The sequence below is a fragment of the Passer domesticus genome, chromosome 8 (assembly GCF_036417665.1).
Source record: "Passer domesticus isolate bPasDom1 chromosome 8, bPasDom1.hap1, whole genome shotgun sequence".
NCBI classification, from domain to species: Eukaryota; Metazoa; Chordata; class Aves; order Passeriformes; family Passeridae; genus Passer; species Passer domesticus.
Window position 1 is genome coordinate 52,684,919 of NC_087481.1, and position 22,541 is coordinate 52,707,459.

At 37.9% G+C, this 22,541-nt stretch overlaps 2 long non-coding RNA genes across 4 annotated transcripts; both read left to right on the top strand.

Annotated features, from left to right (window-relative positions):
* Positions 1-130: 130 nt before the first annotated feature.
* LOC135306860 (uncharacterized) lies at positions 131-8,500 on the top strand. 3 transcript variants are annotated; one of them, XR_010367610.1, is made up of 3 exons: positions 131-7,055; positions 7,170-7,258; positions 7,528-8,500. It is a non-coding gene; the product is annotated as an uncharacterized LOC135306860 (long non-coding RNA). The 3 variants fall into 3 exon arrangements; XR_010367611.1 differs by having other exon boundaries at positions 131-5,545; positions 6,956-7,055; positions 7,170-8,500; XR_010367609.1 differs by having other exon boundaries at positions 7,170-8,500.
* Positions 8,501-20,374: 11,874 nt separating this feature from the next.
* LOC135305924 (uncharacterized) lies at positions 20,375-22,084 on the top strand. The gene is made up of 2 exons (XR_010366925.1): positions 20,375-20,520; positions 21,751-22,084. It is a non-coding gene; the product is annotated as an uncharacterized LOC135305924 (long non-coding RNA).
* Positions 22,085-22,541: the final 457 nt, after the last annotated feature.

Below are 22,541 nucleotides of genomic sequence, written 5' to 3' on the forward strand. Positions count from 1 at the left end.
GCGGCGCTGTGAGGGGACAGCGCCGTGAGGGGACAGCGCCGTGAGGGGACAGCGCCGTGAGGGGACAGCGCCGTGAGGGGACAGCGCCGTGAGGGGACAGCGCCGTGAGGGGACAGCGCCGTGAGGGGACAGCGCCGTGAGGGGACAGCGCCGTGAGGGGACAGCGCCGTGAGGGGACAGCGTGTGCCACCGAGGGCTTGTCAGAGTCTCGGAATCGTTTAGGCTGGAAAAGGCCTCCGAGATCACCGAGTCCAACTTAACGACCCAACGCCACTGTGTCCAGCAGACCATGACACCGGGTGCTACATGCAGTCTTTTCCTGGAGTCTCCTCCAGGGCCGGTGGCTCCATCACCTCCCTGGGCAGGCCATTCCAATGTTTAGTCACCCTTTCAGTGAAAAAATTACTCCTAATATCCACCTTACTCCTCAGTGATGCAACAGAAGGCCATTTCCTCTCACCTTATCAATTATTCCCTGTTATCAGAGCCCGATGCCAGTGTGGCTCCAGCCTCCTGTCAGGCAGTCTCAGAGAGCGATAATGTCCCCCCCGAGCCTCTTTTTCTCAGACTAAACCCCCCCAACTCCCTCAGCTGCTCCTCATCAGACTGGAGCTTCTTTCAGAAGAAAGACAAGCATCAAGTTGTACAGCAATTCTTGCTGCCATAAGGGAATATGGCATCTCTTCCAACAGTAAGCCTTGTAGTTAAGCCACACCAAAATGTTTGTGCTGGGACACAAGGGTCATGCTCTTCAAGAATTGAAAAGTCCTTCCAAAGTTCCCGGTAGTCCCTTGGACTAAAGTGGTAAAAAGAAAACCACCAAAATGCAAACTCTGTGCAGGGCAAAGGACTTGTTTATCTCTAAGATTCTGTTACACTTTGTCCTTTAATCTTTCCTAGGTGAGGCAGACGCCACAGGTATTCAGGAGCAGCCTGAATGTGATTCAGCAAGAACATCTTGCATGGAAGGAGCAACGGGAAGGGAGGCACAAGGAAAAGATGAAGGAGCAAGGCTGACATCACCAGCGCTGATATGTGTCTGAAAGACAGGAGGCTTCCCATCTTCCAAATAATTTGTGAGAAGATGTACTTTTGAGTGACAGGTTGAAAACTGTATCTGAATATGATAATGAGGCTTTTGAGAAAGGAGTTGCTGATCCAAAACTACAACACAACCCAGCTGTGGACAAACAAGAGGAGAATGAGAAAAGGGCAAGGGTTATTAAGGTGGATAATTGGGAACATGGCAATGATGGTAGGGATTTCTTGGTTGATCCCAGCTTCTGGGATTGGCTGAGCATGGAAGGAAAATCCAAATGCCTTTCTCATGGACATAAATCAGATCTTCAGATTGTTTTCCTTTTATACCATAATTTTACATCCTCAGATTCATTTCTAAAATCAATTAATTCCGTAAGTAATCACTTTTTCATGAACTACATGTAAATTTCACACTCAGCTTGCTAACTAGATTTTCCTCTCATCTGGGAAATCAATTTTTAAGAGAGTTATTTTATTTACATTGAATAATTGGTTGTATTTGGTACACAGATAACTGGTAATTAATAACTGTATTGATACTGGATATTCATTGCCATTTGTTCTAGCAAGTTGTTAGACCATTAGGCTGCATGATATTTTCTTAATGTGACCCAATTTAATTTGAACATTAAAAGGTGTGTGACATCTTTATGACCTGTAAAGTTATATGTTTGGCAGGGATACATTTTCAGAAGGCAAATTTAATTTCATTACACAATTTGTATCCAAACATTGTGCTCCTTTTTATCTACAACCAGTTTGTAGCAAGAATGGCGCTGGTGGTGCACACAAATGAAGTACTCAAATATCCACATTAGCTGCATTTTATAATTACAAATTAAATGTAATTGTCATTTTAAAAACCACATTTTCAGAGCAATCTCCAGTCCTGCCACAAAAAAATTCTCACTTCTCACAGGTTCTTCCGTAGGAAAAATGGTGGCAAGAGTTCCTGCTGGACTTTCATCAGTCCAGAAGTATTTGTATTCACAAAGTAAGTGCTTGATGAAACTACAAAAGAGTTTGCTGGCTATTTATCAGAATTTGCAACTTACTGCTGGGTTATTGTGTTGAAATAATGTGTAAAGTCTTTTTTTCTGCAGAAGAAAATAGAAGGCAGCACAACTTTGTGACCAGCCCTGATGTCCCTACTATTGTGGTCAACACTTGATTCAATGTTGAATTTTTCTGATGGCAATTTTCTGTTCCCCATTGAGCAAATATTCAAATAATCTGATTTATTTCCTTTTGGTCAACTGATCTAATTTCCTTTCTGACTTGAATTCCTGTCCTGGAGACTTGCCAAACAATGACTCTCATGAATGAAACGAGTCATGCCTTTGAGATTCCTGTGGAACATCAAACTGGCACACCACAGTAATTACAGCTTAGCTATTTCTGATACTGTTATTAAAAATGACTTGAACTTTAGAAGGAAGGACTACTGCAATTAAATGTCACAACAAGAGTAATTCGAATCTTCCAGGATCTCTATGATTTGTCAGATTCTAGGCAATTTTCTCTTTATCCATCTTTATCTCTACCTGCTGTGGGATATTTACAGACACTACCATGAGTCCCAGTTCTCATAGTGCACTTTTTCAGATGTATTTTGGGTTCTTTTTGAAACTCTCTTAATGAGTACCCGTGACAGAAGTGGGGAGAGCTGTCAGATCCCAGAAAAGCTGCTGGCTGTGTGTGTGCCAGGTGCCCATGGCAGGTTCTCACAGTGCAATTCACATTTTCAGCCCAGCTATGGAACACACTGAAGGCCTGAACTAGGTCCTTGGATATAGGTTTGAAAACATGTTTAGCTAATCACAAATACTCCTGCACATACTTATTTCCACAAAATATACACAATTTCCTAGTGTAGAAATGAAATCTACTCCAACATAAATTTTAAATTGCTATCTGGTTTTTAGCACTAAATGAGGACATAAGAAACTTTTTCTTAAGAAGTGAAATATTCCACATTCTATCCTTTTGAAACTGTGTTTTCAAACTGTGTCAAAATGATCAAGAACTGGATTCTTCTTTAAACATAATAGGAAGGCCTTATTGTATTAGCAGATTACAGTCATTGTGTTAGTATACTATCTACCTTGTATTCATTTTTGCTAACTTAATGAGAAATTTTTCTAGCATGGTTATATTTTAATACAATAAAGTAGTGTTGGAAAGGAAAATTAGTATGATTTTAAAGAGAGATGTAAAGACAATAAAATAGCCTCTGAGTTTTCTAAACTTTTAATTTGATGCTAACTTAAAATATACTTTTTATCAATCCTCTGAAATAATTATAGTCAAATGGAGTTTTAAAGTCAGTTAAAAGGTTTACAGATGGCTTTTTTCCCACATACTCTGCTATATAAGATCTAAGAAAGTCTGCCCAGATGTTTCTAAATTTTCTTATTTTAGAGGAGTACATCTATAATAGAGAAGATTATTGTAGCATCAAGCCCTGAGCTTTAATGAGAATATTTCATGGCACCATTTACAATGCCCTTGTTCCTCCGAGGTTTGCATTTTGATGAAAATTCTGACTATAGAATCAGAAAGAAATGTCTGTGGTTTTAAACATCAGCAGGCCATGAACAAGCTGCTTTCTCTACTCTTTAAAAAAGGCATTTCTAAAGCACTAACACACAGTGGGTATTCAAGGAGGAAGTAAGACCTGTTCAAAATTCCAGATTGAAGTTGGAAGATCTGTGCTCAGTTCCCATTCTTGGCACAGAATTCCTGTGAGGAATAAACAAGGTATTTTCAACTTCAGTGCCTCACAGATGGAACAGTTCTCATCACCCTTGTCTGCTGTGAAGGTTTTGAGCCCATTTGGACTCCAGGGCATCAACAGAGTCTGGCCAGGGCTGCACTGGATTTCAGAGGGTCAAGCCAAGGAACAAATAACAATTACACAAATTAATCTTGCAGTCTAGGTCTGACAAAAAAGTGCAAGGGCTTCAAGGTGCTAATGATCTGGATTCTCTGGAATAAGTTTTTTCAGAAGGCAAAAGTATCAGTGAACTTGGAGATGTACCCAAACCAAACTGAACCTGGCTGAACTGGATCCCAGCAGGGGCAGGCAGTGAGGGTGTGAAGTTCACTTCTGTTGTGCCACAGCATTTATTCATCCCTTTGGGCTTCCCTTGGGGTGTGGGGACTGTTGTGTTTTCTCACCTGACCCCTCTGCTGTTGCATTTGTTATTTTGAGTGCAGGATATGTTTTATGGAACCTGAAGTCATGCAATTCATTACAATGTGAGGTTTTTCACCTATTATTTGACAAATTTCATTGATCCACATATATCAATCCCAATTTTGTTGTAATGAATACAAAATCTTTATGCTGGGTTGGGATCTTGGATGCATTTCTCTGGAGTAGAAGAGAAAAACCCTTCTGCCATACCAGCAAATGGAGTAGCACCTGAGTTTTTTACACAAAAAGAGTCAGAAAGCAGTTTTCTTAACCTCTCAAAGAATTTTGCTTTGAGTATTAATGGATGTTGTTTAGAAGTACAATAGGGAGTCTTACAGCTCATGTGGCACTCAGATACGGAGCTAGGGCATGGTACTTAACCTCTCCTTGGTTTAGTTTGTGAAACAAACAACACTATTTTAACTACTTTTCAAGGATATTAGATAAAATTAATTAGTTTTGTATTTGTACTGCAATAAAGGTCTATATAATTGGAAAGTCTTATAAGAATCTAAATCAATTTATTTTTATGTTGATTTAACTTTGAAGGGCTATTTTTGTTACTTTGTACTGTATTTGAAGTGTGCTATTGTTTCATTTTTATAAATAACAGCTGATTTTTCAAGCTCCTGTAAGGAACCTATTTAGTCTCTGTGTATGCCAATGCCCTCTACTGGTTTGAAACACAATCGCTCAACAGAGGGTATTGCTCTTCTCCTTTATTGAGAAAACTATAATATTTAAATTATTTTCCTTTTAAGAGCAGTAGAGTTTAATATTTAAATTATTTTCCTTTTGAGAGCAGTAGAATTTTGGTTGTGTAGCCAGGCTTTCTGTGAAGTACAAGAAGCTGCACCATGAACAAGCTGACACTTGGGTGACTCTTGTGCTACACGTGTGATTCTGTGCCAGTATTTTCACGGCCTTCTGTGTTTTTGTTTCACTGGATTTGCTGTTCTGGCTCATAGGTAGCAATCCTGAGAGGGAGGAGGACACACACCTGAGACTTGCTCAGTACAGAGCTGCCGTGTAGATGTTCCCTCAACACAATGGCCACCACTCCAAGGAGCCTCTCTGCTCTCCATCCTGGTCCAGAGCCTTCCAAAAGTGAGGGGTGGTTGTGTTGACAGGCTGTGATATAAACAACCCTCGAGGCACAGGAGCTGCAGAGGTAATGAAGTGCCTTGAGGAAAAAGTCTTAACTATCAAGGGATGGATCCACTCCCCCCTGCCACAAACCAGGGGTCACGTGGCTGGGAATGTGTATCCACAGATAGTGCTACCTTCAGAGAACTCTACTTACAGGTAAGTAACTCTTCTTTAAAGGAGGTATCTTTGTGTGGCAGACTGTTTATGGGAGCAATTTGAATTGAACTTTAAATGAAAAAGGCATATCTCTGTAAGTGGTAATAATTTTAGTCATCTCGCTGTGGCTAGGGGTTGTGGAATTCATTAGCACAGATTAACATATAAAGTGGGTGAGATATCTAATAGCAAACGTAGAGGTTTAGGGACCTTAATTCATCACTGAATGAACAGCGTGTACAGTATTAGGGACTATGAAATTTTTAATTTACACAAAGTGTCCAAGAATATAGGGAATAAATTTAAACCCAAAACAGATAATGGAGCTGTGCCCTGCCTAGCTGGCAAGTTGAATTGTTTTTACACTGAGTGAAGAAAGCTAATTATCCCAAGCACAAGGAGACTGCTAAAAATAATAAGATTATAAAGAATAATTTGCTGATATAATTACAACAAAATTGGGTACACACAATCGTCAGATACATGTATTGCTTGACCTGGGCGAGAAAGTGAAATAAATCCTTCCTCTATAGCCTTCGTAAATTTGTTTTTATCATCTCCAAGTGGTGTTTGCACAGGCAGCACAATTTGCATGTGTAATGTGGCTGTACAAATTGACAACAAGTAAATTATTCAAGGAAATAGGCTGGTCGTGGGTCTGAACTATCTCGCAAAGCCTATTCATTTTGAAGAATCACTGAGACGTGAAGCTCATACATCAACCATTTTCTGACAATCCTCAGACTTATTGTCTCCTAAAATGTCATTATGGCTATTATTTATGAAGCTAATTCATTTATTAATATATATTTAACTCTGACTTGTCATGCACCTTAGCAGGCATTCTGTGCACTGCATATTTTTGAATAGATGAAAGAGTTTTGCATGCTTTAATGATTACTGTAAGCTGCTATAGATTTATAGAATGCAGCTTTATTATCTACTTGCATTAATACCTTTTTGTAACTTTTTTTTTCCTTAAGGCCATCAAATATAAATGGCAAATGACATATCCAAAAGATTGTATAAAAAAAGAGATTTTCTCAGAGTTTGTTGAATTTTAGAATAAAATGAGGTAGCTAACTGTTAAGGCCTAACTAGTTTCTAAGAATCTACAATAATTATGCTGATTTTTTGTGTATTTTTCTGAAAAACATGGAATAAATGATATAAATTTAGATGTTTACTGTATTTTTCTCTTTGAGGACAAGTGGCCATCTTTTGATTATGCCAACAGAGGGGGGGAAATGTAGCAGATGGAAAATAGATCTGTTCTGCTATAGTATACATATAATATAGATAATTTCTCTCATATAGAACACTCGTTAGGAAATGAACAGCACATACAGTATGGATTATGAGGTTGCCTATGGTTCTTGGATTTTTTCATCTTGATTCACTTATCTTTAGGGCATATTAAAAGACCTAGGGATCACAGTAACCCTTTCCTGGCATCTACACAATGTCAAGAAACTAAAAATGGAAATCTGCTGTGAGAAACATATTTGAGGTAGTTCTAAATTTTATTACACACACAGAATTCAGATTAAACTTGTAATTATAAGAAACTGTCTAATTTAAATGCATTGTTATTATGACTGTGGTCCATTTGACTATTTTCAAGGGCCCTATGATCACAGTTTCAGGAGGTTTCTGGCCTGATTTGGAAGTTTTGAGCTCCTGCTTGTGAGGCTGATATCACCCACGGGTTTGGTAGGTCACTTGGTCCTGCTCCCTCAATCTGTAAGATGAAGATGAAGTTTTCCTTGTTTCCTGATGGCGCACAGAAATAACACGTAGGGGTAAATGCATTCTCTGGGTAGAGTTGTTCTTTAGTATTAAAATTAGGAATTGTCATATTTTTCACCTGCTCCCAGGATGTGCCAGGTAGTAAAAGCCATGGGATTATGTTACACCATGGGATGGACAGTCTGTGACCAAGGAGGAATTTCATACTCTATCCTTACTTTTCCATCTTACAGAGCAGGGCTCTTCATGGCCAGAGGTATTTTACCTGAGCAGAAGAAGAGATGAAAGTTTTCAAGGTCAAGACAAGGAGTCTTTGCATAACAAAGAATTACCAAGCCTGTAGGTAGCATGAAGGTCATTTAAAGCTAAATTTATAGTGGTAAATACTATAGATCTTCATACTGGAAAACTTATTATTTTGAATTCTTCATCTTCTTTAGAATGTGAATAAGAAAACAAAAAAGTTAAAGAGGAGCAAACTTAAGTGACTGAAATAAGTGAAAATCCAACTCAATCCAGACAAGGGCAAAGAAAGTCATGTGGTTCTGAGTATGTGTGGTGAATAAATAAGGCTTTTTCATGTCTGGATGTCAGTAAGAATAATAACTTTCAGTGCTTTGGAAATAGAAGCTTATGTTTTCTAAAGTATTCTGGTACTTGCAATTTCAGGTGCCTGCCTTGAGACATCTTAGAAAGTAAACCCAGACTTGTAGAATACTGTTTTTAAATGGAACCTTGTCAGGTGATCTAAATTTGCCCTATGGTACCTCCAAATGTTTTAAAATTGAAAAAAAAACAAACTACATTATTGAGCCTTTGGAGCATAGATATATTTTGCCACTTCAAAAACTCCCAGTACAAATATTGGTTGGTCTTCCAGACAGACATCCATCATTCAGTAATCAATGCCTTTATAGTTTTTGATCTTGATGACCAGTTTCACTAAGAGAAGAGATTCACAAGCTCTCTGAAGGCTTGTTGACTGCAGCCAGTTAGAGACTGAAATTAATGCTATTACTGAATCAGTGTGGAAGACTGATTTCTAGCATATTTTCTGTTTATATTTAATAAAAATATTTAAATAATCTCAGAATGGCATGTTAAAGGAGAAAATTCATTGTGTTTCCTTGTTATATCACAATGTTAGAGACATCCCACTTACATTTTTTACAAATAAAAAAATAAATAAAGATGAGATTGACTGAATTGTTTGAAAAGAGCTTTTATTTTTTTCATCCGACAAGAGATTACAGACTTCTGCAAAAACCCTGTATGGCACATCAAACTCTAGTTCATGCCATTGCTGTTTATGGTAGTGGAGCTATTTTTTTCTTTTCAGGAGATCGAAATTCCACCTGCTACATAAGATATTCATTCATCTTTATTCAGTAACCTGTAAAATTCAGAGTGTAGAGAAGGTGCAAATCTGCTTGATAGTTCTGGACAAAATTTTTTCAGCTGTGATTTTCTGAGTGGCTCAGCTGTAGAGCCTCAGAATGATGAGTGAAGAAAGTGCCCCATCAGACTGCCTGTGCGGCTCTTGCTGCTGCTCCTGATGACACTAATCCATATTCCACTTCTAAGTTGGCTGCTTCTCAGGGAAACGCTGCTGCTTCAACATCTTTTACTGCTGATCCTGTTTTACATTTTTGGAACGACCGAGGAATCCTCGGATCCTCTTTTATAACCAGGGGAAGTAAACACCATTTATTGTTTCGTAAAACACAATTTGTGAAGCACACAATCGTTGGGTATTCCAGCTGCAATGCCTTGGGCTGTGTTTCTGTGTGTCCTGTGACAGTCCTTGTTGGCTACCAGCGTGTCAGGCTGTATGGACAGCCTGAGTGACCAGTTTGAGACTCTTCCAAAATGTCAGGTCTCTGTGGCTGTGGCAATAATCAACTTATTTTACTGTCGGCAGTGTGTCAGGGACATGCCAGCTGATAGCCAGGGGACTGCCTGGAGCTGGCTGCTGCTAATCCCTTCAAAGGGGGCACGTCCAGGAAGGACGTGCAGTGAGCAGCTTCCAGATGCTACAGTTGCAACTGCCCTACCCATTCCTACCCCAAAACTGCTTTCCTTTTAGTTATACCAATAGGTGTCTTGGGAAAAAAAAAAAATTGAACTCTTATATTAAAAAGAAAATAAAGGAAAACATAAACCAGTTTTTTAATTGTGTATTATTCTTCCTTCTGATGCAGTCACCCAATCAAACATCATTATTCATTGTGCAGCTAAAGGATGCTAACCATCAAGACACCTTGGGAATGCAATAAAAAGAGCAGGGTTGTAAACCCCAGGGCTTAAACCTGATCAAATTCCAAGTTCAATGATTATATTTGCCCCCTAGACTGATAACCAATTCTTCATTTTAGTTTTAAACATTTACACAATATTGCCAAGTGCTGACAGCTTCAGAAATAGCAGTTGCATATCAACAGTGGATATTGATGCCATGTTGTTAATTATATTTGCAAAGCACGTTGGGATTCTTTGGGATAGAAGAGTCACTGCAAAAGGTAAGGTAATTGGTGTGTATGTTTGGGGGGATGAAAGGGTCCTGAACACATATTGTTAAGTGAGTGCTGTTTAATTTTTTTTTAATATCTTAAATCATCTTTGATTAGAAATAAACATGTCAGAAGGAATTATTTGTTTACATAAGGAAAGGAATTAATGGTGATAAATCAACACACATTTTGGAAAATGTTTCTTCTTAATTCTACATAAGACACATCATCATAGCACATTTAACCATAGGTTTAGTGTGTCTCATCATTCTTCAAGAGTAATTTTCCAGAAGCTTTAGGGTTGGAATGCTGTTAAAAAATTGAATGTGATGCTTACAATAGATGGAATCCTATCTTTACTCATTAAGCATTGTCTTGCCTACTTGCAGTTTACACAGAGCTGGATTCCAAGAGAAAGATGTAGTTTAAGTGATGGAGACATCATCTACAGCATCTCTTATCTTCTAACAGCCTATCATTTATGTTGTAAGAACCCAGGATATTTTCTTCATCCTTTTTTTTTCCTTCAAAACTGCATAGTATTGCTCTTCCTTTTTTTTTTTTTTTTTTTTTTTTCATTCCAGGAAAATACATGTTTTGATAAGGACTTACTTAAATCAGTGTTGAGTATTTTAAGTTCTACATTTAGTGTTCCTACTCTAAATTCTTCATATATTGACTTTCATCTATTTCAAAGTGTCAGAAAACCCCAGCACATATTTTCTATATATTGAACGGTGTGTAAACAGCAGACGTCTCTCTGATGTGGATTTCTGAGTGGTTTGGGGTTTTTTTGAAGGTTTGCACCTTCCTTACTGCCACTGTTTTATTATGGGTAGACACCAGTAAGACTGACTCCTGTAGCCTGTCCTTTGGTGTAGGAATCAAATCCAGGCTGGTTTGTATCAGGCCCTTGATGAAACTCAGAAATACTAAATCAGGCTGGACCATTTAGGTTCCCAAATTGAATCCAATGCTTTTAATCAACAGTCCCAAAGAATGGATGCCTCTTTTGAGGTACAGGCACCACTTGGCATATAGAATATTGTTTCTTAAGAGTGCTTTGAATTTCTTCATGAAGTGACTGCTGCATTTTGCAGAAGGTTGGATCAGCAGTGAGATCTGGGCAGCTGTGTGTGGTTGGCAGCCAGGTGTGTAATTTTTGCATTTGTGAGTTAAACATCAGCAAGAAGAGATTTTAGCAGCAATGGGAAAGGAAGGAGTTGGGTGCAAGGTTAACCTTGCTATTCACACATCTACACAGCCAGTGTCAAATTCTGACTTTTATGAGAATGCAGAGCAATGCAGTGTGTCCTGGAAGTAACTGAAACATGCAGTACATGAGTCATGAAGTGGAAAGGGACAGTGAGCTCCCGTAAAACTTGTTTACATTGTGTTGGGTAGTGACAGGTTTGTGTATAATCATGAAACAATCTGACTTTCTTCAAAACATAACGGGTTTGTGCAAAAAAAAATTACTTTTTTAAAAATTACTTTTACATTCTTTGTTTTTTTTCCAGCTTGACACTCTAATTAGGGAAACATCTCAAAAGCACAAATTGCTTGAAGTTATCCCATTTCTTGTATAGCAACAAAGTAAGTGCCAAAGAAATACTATGTAGCAGTCCTTTCAAATATTCTCTTCAATTTATAAAATATAAACAAAAAGGGATGATAGAGGAAAAAACAGTTACTTGTGCAAATGTCCATGCATTGTAATGAAACAAATTACCCACAGCAGTCACTTTTGGAAGCCATCTGTACTATAGTCTATCTTCCTAAAAGTTAGGAAGAGACTTGAGATTGAAATGTTAAAAAACATGCTAAAATAGAGATGGATTAGGGAGCAAGGATACATTTATTAGTCACCTTTAGTGAATAATCCACTCCCCTTTCCCTTTTCCATGGTTTCCACTGATTCACATAGAAAATGTTCAGAGATGGTTGTTAAACTCAATCTGCCCCATCCATTATTAGTGCAGGACTGTGCTGTTTGGTGCACTAATCTCAATAATATGTATGTATGTATTTTCTTAAACTTCCAGAGTCATGTTTCTAAGCATTTGAAGCATAGATCCTATAGGATTACCTAAATCTGACATTTATCTGGGTAAAAGCTAACATATAAAGCGTCATAGCTAATCACATGTTTTTTATACTTTCCCTTGGAAAAGAAAGAGTTCTGGAAGTGACACACTAACAAATAATACATAATCTGCACACGTGAAGTAATCTTTACTGCTTTGTTAGTTCTTAAAAATGCTACATGCACCACTCACAAATGTTATCTTCATAGTTGAGAATCATGATATTTATTGTAAGTAGCACAATAAGTAAATCATCACTGAAAATTTGGATTAGGAAAAATTAGCTGATTGGGATTCCAAAGCATGCTGTTATTTTTTTAGTCATGTAACTTTAAAGTGGAAAACTCTGCTTTCAGCTATACCCATATGGAAAGAAAATATGTAATCATGAGATTACATGAGAGATCAAAACACCAGAAGTCTTATTTTGCACTTTTCCTTAAAATCTGAGGTCTGGAAGGAACTTTTTAAGTTCATCCAGTCTATCTTACACAACCCAAAGAAAGCTTAACTATGTCATCTTTATCTTACTCTACCTCACTGGTCTTAATAGTCAAAAGCTTTCCCTAAATACTTAACTGATGTCATTTGGACTGAAGTTGAACCTGTTCTCCCCTCTCCCCTGACCCATTCTCTAACTTTCCTGTTCACAAGACAAAATCCAAAAATAAATGTATTAAGAAATATGTTTGCTTCTCGTACTTACTCTAAGATGTCATGAAATGCCCCATGCAAATTCTGACTGAAAAAATAAAACTATAAACAGAAATGATAAAAGCAAGATCTATTACTTCCCTATTTCTGTGCAAAGTACATGAGACTATGGAACAATAAATGGAACATTGTATCAGACACAATCCACTATGTATTCTAGTCAGATATTGTTCAAGTGTGGCAAGACAATCCAGCTTCCTAAAAGAGTGTTAAAATTAACCCTGCCTTGCTTGTGCCCAAAGAAGCCCAACTATATGTGCTATTAGTGTATAGCTGTCATAAAAATAAATTAGCCAGTCTGCATTTTCAGGTTAATCTTCAATTTCATAATTGAATCAGTAATTACTATAAGTTAATATAATTAGGTGCTAACACTTAATTGAGAATTATTTATTCAGGAATCTTCACTATTGTAACATTTTTTATAGCTCTAAATGATTCTGAGTAATGGACTGCATCAAATAAGCTTAAGCAGAAACTGAATGGTCATTACTGGGAATCTTGCATTCAGCATTTCTGAGCTACTTTTTATCACTAAGTTTCTTGTGGAAACAAAAGTAGAAACAGTGGTTTTGGAAGTCCTTCTAATTTTACCCATGGCTGAAGTGCCACCTGAGCATTTTCAAAGGATTGAGCCAAATTATATTGGAGACAGCTCTGCTGTGTCCAGGAGTTGCTGATGAAGGGCCCAGGAGGACACTTTAACTCTCAGAATATAAGTGATTTACAAACCCTGACCAGTATCTGGTGATTGCATGCGTGCTTCTGCCTTTAGCCTCATATCCAAACATGGATTCAGAATGTTTATTTCAAAAAAAAAGAGTCTTTGTGTCATAGTATGTTGGTGCTGTGGCTAATAAACCTGAATACACAGTGGTGCAGGGTAAAGATCATCTCAAAGATCAGTGAGATTTTCTCTGTTTTTCTTTTATTTGGATTAAATTAACTCCTGCCAGTAATTTAGTGAAGACACACCAGTTAAACTCTGTGGCTTCATCTTTGTTGTCTGTGCTTGAGTCAAGGTTCACTTTTTCTCTACCATGATTTGATTTGAAAAAGTTGCATTTCTTCTGTGTACTTCAGTTTGCTTGAGTTTGTCTCATCCTTCTCTTTGCTGCTGCACCTGGTGGCTCATTCCAGTTTTGGCCAACCATAAATCAATGTGCATCACTTGTGAGGTCTCTCAGGGGAGTTTGGGCTGGAGTGTGAGCACAAGTCTGGAGTTAACATGACAATAGATTAAGAGAATGTATCTAACTCTGGTATATAATACTCAATATGCAAAATTAAAGCAATATGGAATAATCAACTTTTTACCTGAGTCCTACTATAAATCAGGTTAATTTTATAGAAGGAAATATGAAAATGCAGAAGGTAACTTGTGTGTTACATCCAAATCTTGCATTGCTGATTCAGTGTATTCCAAGATTTGTCTTGGTGAGCACTTCACAGTGGTTTCATTTGCTGGTTCAGCAGAAAAAAATGCATTTTTCAAAATGGTGTGAAAGTGTTAAGCTGACTCCCAGGGAAGTCAGTGTTAGTTGTGCTCTCAGATGTCTGTTTCCCACTTTATAAAGTAACAGTGAAGGGCAGAAGGTTCAACAGAACTTCAGAATTACTTTGATAAATTTGTCAGAGGGAAGAAATATTAAAATCTGTGTACGGTCTGTTTGCCTTTTTTCTTGAAATATAAATTAATTATGACTATATAAAAACCTTTTACCATAGCTAATTAATCAGAATCTCCTAATAAACTATGTGTCGACAGCACTGTATGTCTAATTAACTTTTTCACTTCAGAATTGTGCAGTTGAATAATGAAGAAAACATTACCTGATGAATTCTTTTATTTTATGATGATATCTCTAGAGACGGAAAAGACAGAGCAGCTTAAATGCCATCTTAAATTACATCTTGGCCTTGGCAAGCTTTCAGCTGGTTTTGATTTGCATGGAAACCATTTTTGTAAGACTCTTATTCTCTGAAAAACAGAACTTAAAGCTATAACTAGAATAAATTATCTATAGCTATTTAGGGCTCTATTAAATCTAGATGCTAGGCACCCTTTTCACATGCAGAATGCAAGGGAACAGCTTTTAATACCCTGTCAACCTGTTCTGTGAAAAGTCGATTGGGCAGGGAAGGTTTGATTTGGCTGGTTTTATTAAAATATCTTTCCTCTCCTTACACCATCCTGAACCACTCAGCCTAATTTAAACCAGGCAAATTCACCAATCCGTCTTGCATGTCTGTAGAAACAGCTTTTATTTTTTAAAGTGATGACATCTACCCATAACTGTTGGCATGCAAGCTCATGACACAGTTATTCATACACTGCTGATAGGGAATTGTTCTTTCTATGATATACCAATATAGAGAGTACGTTCATGGATTAACTGCATCCATGCCTCCCTCTTTTGATTGCATCATCCTCTCTGCAGCCAGTTGACTTATCCCCGGGACACAGGGGAAGGGTCAAATCAAATCCCCTTAGACTCTTGTTAGCCAACCTTTTAAGTTTGTTATGCTTTCATAATTTAGAATATGTCCACCTGCAGTACCACTGTGGAATGTAAGCCTCGTCACACCACACAGGAGTTCATAAGAAGACCTCTTAGTACAGTAAAATTATGATCCCATCAAATCTTAGTAATTGTTTACATCAGAGTTTAATTTGATCTGTCTGAATTCAGTGCTCATTTACTGTTCTGCAGACCAGCTAAACCAAGGAAACTTCTTTGGGTGTACTCATGGGAAAAAGGAAAAGTGATAAATATCTTAAAAGAAAATGCTCATTATATTTGCAATAAATACTTCAGAACATTAAAAAGATAGTTCTTCTCTTTTTCATCTGCTGTGCTTCCTGGAAATATTGATCTAGATCATGTTGTCAAATGTGCTTTAAAGGTAGGAATGTCTTGTCTGAGCTTTGAATTTCCATCTGCCCAGTCTTTTCTTTGTGGACTCTTACAAAGTTATTGGGAAAAGTTACAATACAAAGTGGGGTTTTTCTTGTGGTGCATAAAGGAAAAATAACCCTGAGACACGACTAATTCCAGCTCTGAAATACTGACACTCAAGGAAATGTACAGATGTGAAAAGCTATTGCAACTTAGTAGAGATAATCATATACTTTTTATACATCCTGATATAAGCAATCTGAAAACGTGTACCTAAGTTCAGATTTAGAGCATGTTAGAGAGTCAGCCAGTCTGACCTCCATGGTTAATGAATTCCATGAGGAGCGAGCAAACACTAAAAATGCCCTGTAGCTCAATGTCTTCAGCCAAAAAGAACTAATCCAATTGACTGAGACCAAAGGAAACGACTGGGGATGTATGGTTCCAGAATGTCTCTGAGGTATTCAAACCCAAGTCAATTTAAGGACTTGTAAGTTAATAACTAGGACTTTACACATAATCCTGTACTTTACAGGTAGCCAGAGAAGGTTTTTTACAACCAGGGTAATGTGATTTTCATGCATGGTGTCAGTCAAAATTTCAGAGCTGATTTCCAGACTAACTGAAGTTTCTTCATCAGTGCAATAGTGAGGCTGACAAAATGCTGACATGGAACTGCATTATCGAGTTCTAGAGTGGGCACAGCCATGCAAACCTGCATCAGCAAGGGCAGCTACCGTGGGGCTTTCTCTGGGTTTTAAAACACAAGGAAATAAACCTGTCAGTAACTCAGTATGAATACTAGAATATACTACAGCCGCAATTATTGCCTGCTATTATGTCATTAAGTCTCACCAATCAAATATGTTAAATCAGTGCCTTTTGAACCTTGAATCTATAAAAGTTGAGAATCTATATTAGAACAAACTAGTCACATTTTTAGTACATTTGTGTTAGCTCTAGCAGACATGTAGTGAGGGAGAGGATGGGAAATGGTTTTCTGACAGAAAAAATGTCTGTGATAAAGGGTTGCTTTTACCTTTTCATGTTCAAAAAAGTTAAACTGTTCTTTCCAGACACTTGATTCCTGCTTTAGGATTGACTGAGTGAAGGATATCGTTTTCATCTTCAGTGCTTGTTGTTGTAATGATGAGCTGTTTGTACCTTAACAGATGATAAATAGATACACAGACATTTAAGCATAGAGCCACCTGAGTTCATCTTTAAACTTGCCTCAGCAGATGAAACTTGCTTTTCAATAGCTCTCCTCAGATATATTGCTGAAAGTTAAGATACGAGAATCAATCATTAGGGATGAAAGCGCTGGGTATTTATCGGAGAAGGGGTTATTAAAAGAAGATCAGCAATGGTTTTACCAAGAATAAATCCTGTCAGACAGAATATGACCGAGTTCTTTGAAGGAATGACAAAAGATATAAATGATGGGAACGTGGTGGACATAATTTATGTAGACTTCAGTCAGGGGTGTAGCCAGCAATTTGAAGTTTGTACACATCCTGGCTGATCCCTTGCCCCCTGCCTGCAGTATCCCCATAATCTCACACAGCAGACAGGCCATTGCGTATGATCACTAATGCAGCAGGCACACAGAGATGTAGATTTGTATCAAAGCTGTGCTTTCAGAGCCCAGGAAAAAAAAAAAAAAAGCTGGCCCCAGGAAAAAACAGATTGTATTTTGCACGTGCTGCTTAAAATGACAGTTTAAGAAAACGTCTTTAGTAAGACAAAATCAGAAATACAGGTATCAACATTATAAAGGCAGAATGGCCTAGGTCAATTAGAAATGTATTTTGGACATGTAATAATATTTATTATAATGTTTTCTCTCTCTTTATGCTGACTGAAAATCAAATATTGATTTGGAGAATTTACCATTTTTTCTGAGTTTTTATGAGTTTAGTAACTCTCCCCTCTAGTTTCTGCTTCCAACACCAGGTCCATAACACAGTTCCCTGTTTCCAAAGGTCTCCTCCACTATGTTTACATCATCTTATGTAAAATGCAGATGTTTTCACCATGTTTTGCAAGTACTGTTAATCTAATGAGTCAGAAAATCTTCTGACAGTTTTTGTTCTGCCTTCCCTGAAAAACTGAGCGGGAATTATACAGAATTTCATCCATCATCCCTGTGCAATATTCTAAAGCAGTTTCCATATCAGATCCATGGGTGGGAATCCATATGATGGTTACTTTCTTGTAGTCTTTTCTGAATGCATTGAAAAGACTCTACTCTTCTTCCACTTATATAATCTGTGATGTATTACTGCATGTTATTACCTTCAATAGTGTCATGCTCCTAACTCATATTATTTCTATTCTCCTGCATGTAATTAACTAGACATCATTCTTCCATATTTACCTACATCTTAAAATTACTCTTTGTCTTACATTTTCTTGCAATTCCTCTGGTGAACTTAGTCTTTTAATTACTATTTCTTCATAATAATAATGTTTCAGCTAAGCTTGGAATAAATCTGTGGCTTTGAAGAGCTACACAGGTACAATTTGAATTAGGTTTCAGATCTGAACTTTACAGGTGAGCTACACTGGGTTACTGAGTCCTGAAAAATTGCATCTGTTTTTCAATTTATAGGTCACCTTAATTTCTGAATAATGTATATATTAGGTACTTGCTGTTTCTTTACGGAATTATCTGGAACTGAAGAAAAGGAGGATGTGTTTGTTTGAAGCTGGATATAGGTGTTGAAAATGTAAACCAAGTACTGCTTCCTAAATCTTGTACTACAAAGATTCTGCCATGTGGAATAACGTTGAATGTAATACAGAGTACACTGGGTGGTTTTGGTAAAACACAGTTTGCAGGAGGTCCAGTAATTCTGCCCTCAGGTGTCCAAACCTCTGTATTTTTGACCACAAAGGACCTGTGTTCTTGGGCCTTTTGGAACCTGATTTGAACCTAACATGAGAAGTACTTTACTTGCAAGATGTTGTTTCAGCCTCCAACACTTTTAGATTTTGTCTAGATCTTCAATCTCCGCAAAAATTTGTTTTCACTCCTCAGTATTTTGATATAGGAAAGACTGGAATGGCATAAGGAGAGTCTGCCATAAAGATCACTGCTTTTTCTTTTTGTTAGCATCACATCTGTTTGTTTCCTCCCATTGCTACTAATGCTCGCCACTAGACAGCCGGGGAGATTTGTTCAAGTAAGCATGTAATCACGTCCTCTAAGAAGTGGTGAACCAGATTACCACAAGGCGTGCAAATGTTTGACAGATTATTACTAGCTGTGTGCTTGCTCACAGGAGTCAGGCCAAGCCCTTCCCTCCCCTGTGCTGGGGTTTTAAATACTGGCTGAATTTGGGTCTGATTGTGCAGGCTCCCCACAATGGCAGTGCAGTGATATGTGGTGGTCTCTCCACCTGAATTCAAGCATCCAACATCCTGAATGTCTGCCTGGAATGGCAGCAGCTGGGGTTTTGTTGTGTGTTCATCCTTCCACCACTGCTATCCTTCAGGGTGTCATTGTCAAAGTAGAGCATACTTCTCAACCTCAAGCAGTGTGAGTCTTGTGGGAAAAAAAAAAATCAAGCAGCGTGATATGTGAAATTCTCATTGAATTAATGGGCTCCTTTGATTTTTTTGCCCAAGAGAATACAAAAATCAAAAAAATTTTAAGCCAAAAAAATCTGGCGTCTCCTGGGTAAAATGTGAGAGTTGAGAAGTATGACATAAGCATTAGTAGCCTTTGTGCCTCTTGATAGCTCTGCTGAATCTCCCAAGACTCTAAAAGTTGATTTGTCAGCTTAACATTAGCTTCAGCCTTAGCTGCAGCAGTAGCTGTTGTTTCACCTTTATCAGCAGAAATGGTACAGCTACTGGAGGGACTGATGTGGTAAATCTTTTTGTGACACCATTTTGTTTTTGCCACTATCTCTAATTGGTTTGCTCGTGCACTCTGCATCCCTAGCTAGATAGGCTGAAAGCTTCATCACACTTTAATTAGAAAAGAGCTATTTTAAAGTTACGGAGTTGACTAATTTTATTCATCAAGTCTCTAAGGGTCATATTTTCAAACTGGACCACTAAAAATGCCATTGGTGATATTTTGCAGAGGCTGAATCCACAATACTGCATTATAATCACCATAATTTGACACATTCACAAAAATTAATGTAGGTCTGCAACTACAAGCAAAACACGGTGGGTGTATAAAAAATTAACTGACAGCTTCCATCTATTTGACCAAGTCTGGATGCCCAATATTGAGTGGTTGGATATAAAGTCACTTTAGCATGACTCCCTCTTCTTTTTTCTTCTATTTCCTAGTCACATTTCCTAACTGAAATTAATATATCAGTTTGCAAAATATGGCCAAAAAAAAACTTACTAGAAGTACCTGTGGCCTCAGGAGGATCCAGAGGATTTATTGGACAGCCTTAGAATGGCTGATGGAAAGTTCAAAGCTGATGGCACTGAACTTTGTGAATGTCCACACCCTCATCTCTGAGCCAGGGTGTGGGAGGGTGAGAGAGGCAAAGATCAGGGTGATCACCTGAGGTGAACCACACTCTGTGCAGGGAAACCTTGCATTGTCCTGCTTGTGGCCCTCCAGAACTGTCCCTGCAATCTCTCACCTGCAAACCCCTCCCTGGCTTCATTGTAGTCAGAAACATTTCTTACTACAACAGAATCCAGTTGTACATTGTTCTGAAGATATGATATCTTCAGACAGTCTCCAGGACAGCCTTTATATGAGAAGAGATTTCAGTTTGGTCTAGCATATTAGGATTTTTATTGTTCTGTGTCTGTGATGCAGCCTGTTCCTTCTGTGTTTAGCTTATTTTTTTTTCCTGCCAAATAAAATCCATTTCTGTTATACAATCCAGTACCATTGTAGTTCAGGAGGGGTCTCTGGCTTGGTACTCCAGATAGGTGGTAGGTCACAAACAGCCACATCACAAATGAAAAAACACACCTTGTTATGCAGGTATGCTGAATGTTTTCTTCCTGGTGCATTTTTCTCCTGTCAGGTAAATAACATAGTAGATATTATCAGGTATATATATATATATATATATATATATATATATATATCTAATAAAGCTAAACTGGATAGCCTATAATCCAGTTTTGAAGATAAAACCAGTCAGCCCAGGGCTGGTGGAAGGTGTTGGTAGTAGGAAGCCACTGCTGACATGCTGGGAACAGTGAGAGCTCTGTGACCTACCTGCAACATGAGGAGGCAGCACTTTATTATTATTCTTTTGTGTTTGTGTAGAACTGTTACATCAAATTGCTCTTTGATTTCTAAAGCCTTCCATTTGTTTGTTGCTCTGGTACAAAGAAATTTCTTAAGGAACAGTTAACATAATCTCTTTTTCTTATTATGGTTTTAGATTTTATCTTAGTATCTTTCTTCATGTTCTACATTAGAGAGAGTGGAGCAAGAAATCTATCCTCACTTGATAATCATCAGAGAGGGATTCACCTTGATTAAATGCAGTTATGCTACATCAACTACATCATATTTCTCCTCTCTCACTGTAAGGCTTTGTGTTAACAGAATTTGGAGCTTCATGATGTATTCAAGCAATTTGGATGGCACTTACTGTTTTTGTGTTTCTTTGTTTGTTTAGTTGTTATGAGGGTCTGTCTGCTTTTTCTCTAATCTAAAAATTTCATTTTAGTTTGTTAGACCAAACAGGTGTTTTCTATGGTGTAGTTGGACCTGTTTTTCTTCACAATACACTGCAGCGACTCGTGGGAAACACAATTCAGATGTTTTCAATTAATCAGTTTCAGTTTCATTTTAAAACAAAAACAAACCCCAAACCTCCTCCCATTATTCAAAGGGAGCTCCTGCCTGACAGATATATCCAGATTTTATGACAAAATCATAATGTTTTGATTCTTATGACAAAAGCACTATTTTTCCTGGAAACAGCATTTTGTAAAAAATTCTCACCCAGCTGTAGTGAGATACTTTCATGATTACAGCCTTGCAGAGAGAGTGAAACATGAATGGCAGTTGTTTTTCCTAGAATCTTTTCCAGTGTCCTCTACATCTCTATCCTGCTGTGTATTTAGGTTTTCTCATTTTCTTCCGAGTTTAGGGCTCTTCCTTTTTGTCCTTGTTGTTTCAGGAAGTTTTATGCAATGAGAAGGTTGGGCTGCCAGGAAAGTCAGACTGGAGAGCACTAATATGTGCTAATATGCAGCCAGCTCCTTTAATAAACATGTGGTTATTTCATATCTGAAAGGTGAGGAAAATGGCTCTGTTTGGGACCTACTTGGAAGAGGCAAAACAGTCTGTGACAGGACACTTCTGTCTGCCAAAAAGCCAGCTGTAGTGAAGGCTTGGACGATGCTCAAAGGAAAATCAAACCCAAAACAGGATTACCTTCCCAGCCTCTGAGATGGGTTTGATCTATACATCACAAAATGCAGGTTTCTCTGTTTCTTCTGTGAAGACCTCTTTGTGACAACTTCCTTACTGATTCTGGAACCTAAGTAGCATTGGGCCATGACAATGTGCCACTTAAAACTCAATTATCTTGAAAAAAATCTGAATTAATCAATAAACAGAAGGCCTCAGATGAACCTCTCATTTATTCTGTGTATGTAGGACTTTTATTTCACTCACTGAGATCTACTTATGGCAGGTAATTAAAGTGTCTTTAAATGGTTAGAAGAAAGTTGTGTTCAGTTTGCTGGGGTTGAGGGCTGACTAGACTGGCTTGAAGCTCACACTGTTTACATTTTTGTGGACAGTAAAGACAGATTACAAATTAGCTTGCTTTATTTTACCAGCCTCTTAGAACCAAGGTATTGATGTAGATGAACAGGCACCCAAATTTTCATTACAGCTGATATAAAAGTATGTCTTTCAGTAATCAGTCCTGTGAATTTTGTGTTGGTTGTTTTGGGTTCTACTTCCAGCTTGTTCCAATGTCCTAAAATTAAATGCCAAAGTAATCAAAGGTGGTAAAGGCATTTAGAAACCTGGGGCTGCTGGCTGCTCCCATTTCCAGCACAGCAATGGTTCAGGGCT